This window comes from Chenopodium album, chromosome 8 (assembly GCF_948465745.1).
Source record: "Chenopodium album chromosome 8, dcCheAlbu1.1, whole genome shotgun sequence".
Classification (NCBI taxonomy): domain Eukaryota; kingdom Viridiplantae; phylum Streptophyta; class Magnoliopsida; order Caryophyllales; family Amaranthaceae; genus Chenopodium; species Chenopodium album.
In genome coordinates, this window is record NC_137841.1 from 10,635,409 (window position 1) to 10,641,529 (window position 6,121).

A 6,121-nucleotide genomic window follows, 5' to 3' on the forward strand; every position below is an offset into this window, starting at 1 on the left:
TCTCTAGTTTTCTAATTCTCTTCTCTCTCTAAGCTAAAGCTTATTTTCTCTCTCTCTTATTCTAAAACAACCCTTTTACATACAAAATTCGGCATTTATAAGATCTAGAAACACCTAGCCAAGTTCGAAGTTGCCTTCGCCCTAGACATGAAAGGTTTTAATTTATGAGGGTTTGGTCCCAAATCTCTATTTCAATTATTTAATTTAATTGTTTTGTTTTATATTTCCCTTGAAGTTACTAACGTGTGTATTTTGTTATTAGAAAGATGTATGCGGCATCCTAGTAAGTGCTTTAATTGATTTATTATTATGATATAGAAATCATATCTAGATTGGTATTTTGATTCCTAGTATCATGTTAGGATGTTTTATTGATTCCTAGTATCATGTTTAGGATGTTCCTAGTATAATGTTAGGATGCTTACTTTAGTATGATATTTAGGGTGATTTGTTTATATCAATTATGATTTCTATGATGCTTTCTATTTTGTTTCCTAATATTCATGTTAGTATCATGATAAGGCTAAAGATTTGATTTTTATTGCTTAGTGACATGCTAGGATTTGTTATTAATCTTGTTAGTATCATGCCTAGGATCTTGCTATTATGCTTTAACATGATGATGGTGATTATTGATTATAATTTTTATTATGATTATTTTTATAATTGTTATAATAATTGTTATGATCATTATTATGTTGCTTGATATTTTATTGTTATTTCTTGATCACACCTTTTATGCATGTTTAAAGGGAATTGGTACTTGTAATCACGCTTAATAAGATAATTAATAATCTTGTTTAGGATTAATTTGATTATAATTCAACTGATCGCCAATAATAGTTTTGTTTGTGCATTAATATTCAACCAACATAGATAAACAGGTTTAGGGTTGAACCTAATGATTGCATGTTAGTCATAAAGCGCACATGCATACGAGCAGAATAAAGTAGAGACCTATTATTAGGGCAGGTTCAATTTCTTTTAGGTTGGATTTGTACCTTCATCCCCGAACTACCAGTCATGGTTCAAGACCTATTGTAGTTGACGATTTCCTGGATGGTTAAGGGGTGTAACCTTCACCTCGTGAACGGTTTACAAGTTCCTAAAACTTGTTGGCGACTCTTTTTCTCTATCACAGTGGGGTTCAAGCTAGGGATAATGCTTGAAATATTCCCTACTGTTTTTTGGAGACTCCACTGGGGAGGATTTCTATTTTAATTCCTGAAATTTATTTCGGCAATGATTTAGAATGAGTGGATGAGACTCAAAAAGTTCTAAGTATTTCATGTGCGTAATTTTGATTAACATTATTGTCATATGCATAAAAAAGATCTCATTGGAAAGACCATCCGTAATGAGTTAAAACATAGGATTTTTACACGTAGGAAATTTGAGGAATACCTTTCACAACTAGGACCGAAATAATGTTGCGCGAAGCTGGAAAATTTTATCGAGCATAGAAAGCTGCTGAGGCATGTAGGAACTAGCGTCAGAAAACATATTCTAGCGCCACTGATTTGACTCTGGCGCCAGACAACAACACCGAGCCAGAAATATGTGTTCTAATTTTGACCAGTTTTTAGCACTGTTTGCTCGATCCTACTTCCTGATTTAGTTTTTCTCACTTTTCTGAAACCCATATGTGTTCTACATATGGACATAACCCTCAAGGAATTCATGCTCCATATACTTGATTGAACGCTCTGTGCAACAAAGGGTACATCCGAGAATGTTGAATTCACCAAACCATGGAAGCGAGTTTTGTAACTCGTGGTGTCCCATCCACTCGCGTCAACCCTTCAAAAGGTAAGGTTTCCGCGCGGTGCATCCGGACAATTAACCATTGACCCTCTTTGACTAACCCATATCCCGAACTTTAGAGAACTAGAGCTATGGTTAGGTTGCAAACTCATTGCATCATGTTGTGACTACTTGACTACTTGTGCATCACTTACTTGTGCATGCTTATTATGTGACTTAAACTAACCATTTTGTTTGACTTGTGTTTGTAAATAAGTCTTAATAAAATTATCAATGACTAAAGGGCTTTTCTTAATTAATTGATTAATTAATTTGAGCTAAAAAATATACTTAAAATCGAGTCATAGTTCCTTTAAGTCAACCCGGATTTTTTTTCCCGTATACTGCACAAACGTCAACTTATTTTGGTGATAGCTAGAGTTCTAGTAAGAACTACGAGTCGTACAACATATGGATCTGTAGCCCCGAGTTTTATATTAAATTTGGCGCTAGTTTCATACGAATCAGAGTCACAAATCAAAAGTTAGGACTAAAATATTACAACCTGTCCAGTTTAATGCATATACATGAAGTCTTAACTTAGTCTTTACTTGAGTCTAGTCACATAGTCTAGCCACATGGTCATGACACGAGTCTTAACATGCCACCTACACTCACTACACTTACTAGTCTTAGCACACACTTTGTGTATATGTCACCATGATCATGTCTTGGGTTCATGCATGAGTCTGTTTTTTCCGTCATTTGAGTTGGGGGTACATTTTATTCCTAATCTTTTCATATTTCTCCATCTACATCATCTTTCTTCACATCACAACCTTCATTCTTCCTACCTTCTTCCATCTACGCATGTTGAATAGAGTTGAGTCAAATAATTAACAGTCGATATCCCTAATTTCCCTTTCCACAGTACATGGTCAAGGAGAGAAGGGCGATTAATCAAGGACAACACTTTTGTTCAAGTCTTACTTTTTGATAAACCGATTCGTTAAAAGAGGAAGCTAAAAAGATAATGGCAACTCAAGAAAAAGTCAACAAGCTTAGGAATCAATTGAATGGTGTGACTGAGGCGTTGAAGGCTTTAACCCTCAAAATCAATGACCCTATGAAGCAACAACAAATGGAGCTCATGCAAGAAAGCTTGAGCAAGCTATCTAGTGACTACAAATTTCAAGGCATTAGTTCACAAGGGGTCTCGATGGACAAAGAGCTTCTTCCGCAGAAGTTCAATGCCAACGACATCCCGAAATTCAAGGAAACTGACAACCCTTATTTTCATCTAAGAGCTTTTGAAACAATAATGAGTATTAAGGTTATTGATAAGAAAGTGTTTCCCTCTATATTTTCTCTATCTCTTGAAACCGTTTGCAAACAATGGTTCTTCTCCCTTGACAAAGAGAGAACCTCTACTTGGGAGTCAATAGTGAACGCTTTCATTGATAGTTACAAGTGCAATATTCAAGTTGAAACCGATTATAGACAACTTGAGATGCTAAGACAAAAAGAGAATGAAGGCTTTACTTCTTTCTTCCATAAGTGGAGGGAAACTTTCGCTAAGATGATTGAGGTGCCCACTGAAAAAGAATCTGTGATGATGTTTATCAAGAATCTCCAAGAGAAGTTTTCGAAGCACTTAAAATATCAACACAACTTGAATACTTTTAAAGACGTCTATGACATAAGTATCGAGATCGAAAATGACCTCGTAAAACAAACAGCTACTAACAATAGTAACCACAGTGGCTGGAAAGGAAAGAAGAACAACAATCCTTCTTCTTCCGAAAACGCCCACTCTAGTAATAATGTAAGTACCTTTGACCATAATGGTGTCTTAGAAACGGACAATCAAGGATCGAAAAGGAAACCCAGGAGAGAGTTCAGACCCATTGGAATGACCTACGATGCTGCTTTTGATCGTCTCTATGATCGAGGGTTAATCAAACCTATTGGCCCTACCGAGGACCCAACGCTAGAAAATCGATCTTCGAGATGGAATCCCAACTGTTATTGCAAGTATCATCGAGGACGCGGTCATACTACTGATGAATGATACAGGTTTCAAAATCTCATTCAAGATCTCATAGAAGCAAATAAGATCCCATTGCCTCTAGCTAACGAGAAGACTGGGTGATGATGATGCAAACGACACAAGACAGAGGCGAGTTTCAACGACGAGATTTCATGACCTCTTTTTTCTATTTCTTTTTTTTATTTACCCTTTCCCCCAATAAGTCTAGCATAAGCACCTTTCTTTTCCCTTAGATTAATTTTGTAGAATTTTTTTTTTCCTTTTTAATAAAATGAGTATTTATTTCCTTGCATATGATCATTTAATTACATTGCATTAAAAAAAAAACAAACTAAGCAAAAGGTATACCAATGATTGAGGCACCCCATGTAGCCACATCATATCACCTTTCACCCTTCTAATATACAATCCTTCCTTCATAAAACATTTTGAGCCTCGTCTAATTATAGACCCTTCATTTTTTCAACCCATATCTACCTAACCTTGGGATGGAATAGTGTGCAACTTATGCAGTTTTCAATATCATAAAAAGCTTGAGTGACTTCAAAAGAATAAAATAGCAAAAAAAAAAAAAAAAAAGTGTACAAAAGGGCAAGTGTTCCAATGTCTTTGACATGAACATGTCTTTGATATGAACACGTCTCAGATTGCGTCTCTTATTGAGTGCTCGGTAACGCGCCTGAGAAACATGAATGCCAAGTGAGTGATAGACAACATGACCAGGATTGCCCACACTTATAAAAATAAAATAAATGCTAAAGCAAAAAAGAGAGCAAAAAAATATTAGAAAGCCTCAAGCATAAAAATATAAAGATTCAAAATCAAGGTTGCACACCTTAGGGGCTGTAGACACCTACCTAAAAATGTCTCCCCAAAACCAAACCCGACGATGAACAACCTTTCACCGCCATTATTGGTCGGGTTGAGTATTTAATATCTTGGAGTGCATAAATCCATATATACATTTCATAAACCAACCCAGCTTCTATACCATTTCCCCAAACCATAACTTATTTTCCTCTTTTCGTGCCTTTAAACCCAAAATAATTCATTTCGTGTCCTTTAAAATCATTCATTTCGTGTCCTTTTTATAAAACGTTTAATCCAGTTTATTTTGGTCAATAATCAGGGTCCAATGATTGAATAGTTGGACGGGGTTTGAAAAGAGATTTCCAACGATATATTATAAGCCTAAATCCGAGTTATAACGAATAAGTTATGACCAAAATATTAAACTAAGCCCAAACCGAACCTATGCCCACCTTACCTACGACCCAATGATCATGTGGAGGGTCCAAATTATTTAATCCCATTCCTAAAACAATTAAGATTATTTAGAAGCTTCTATAAGTTTCTAAAATATCCTAATTATCCTTTTTGAAAAGATAAGATTAAAGAGTTTGAAATTGAATACAACTCCTTTTTTTAAAAGTCCTAATTCTATTCGAATCGAAAGACGTTCAAAGATAGACAGATAATATTTTCGTGCCTCACAGTTTTTATCTAAATTTTATATGGTTGGATATCCCTTGAGATTATATTTTCAATGATATATTATAATATCAATTCCGAGCTATAACAGAAAAGATATGAATAAAATGTCAAACTCTATCCAAAACTAACACCGTCTCACTATCTCGGCCATATCTTTTACTCTGTAAAATATTTTAATCTGCTTCTAATTGGGTTAAAAAGTAGACTTCAAGATCTTTCCAACGATATCTTATACATCTGATTCAAATTTCTGGATCAAAATATATGATAAAAACAAAAACCGCAAAAACTGCTGTCTATCGCAAGAGTTTTATCCGATTCGAATTCTTATCTTATCTTGTTTTTTCAACCCTTCTTTTTTCTCTATAAATAGAGGTCATATCACCCCTTTTTCAATCAGCAACAAGCTTTATCATAAAATAATTCTCTTCTCCCTCTTTAGCCTAAATACTAGCCATCCTATTTTCTCAAAATATTTTCCCTAATTAAGCACTCCAAAGAGTTCATACAATTCCCAAAGTTCTATACTTAAACCAAGGCATGAAAGGTATAATTGACCGAGGGTTTGGACCAAATCAAATCTACTTTTATTTAATTTCCATTTGATTTATATTTTTATTGAAGTTACTAACAGTTTATTCATGATGTAGCAATTTAAAGGAACGCGCGGAATGTGAGTAATTAATTAATTTAATTACTCTTATTTTATTTTAATATTGCAAGCATCATGATTAGGTTATTTTATATTTGATTTGAATAATGATATTATGGTTAAATTGCTTCCAATATTAATGTTTATTTTATTATTTTTATGATCACCATATTGCATGTTTA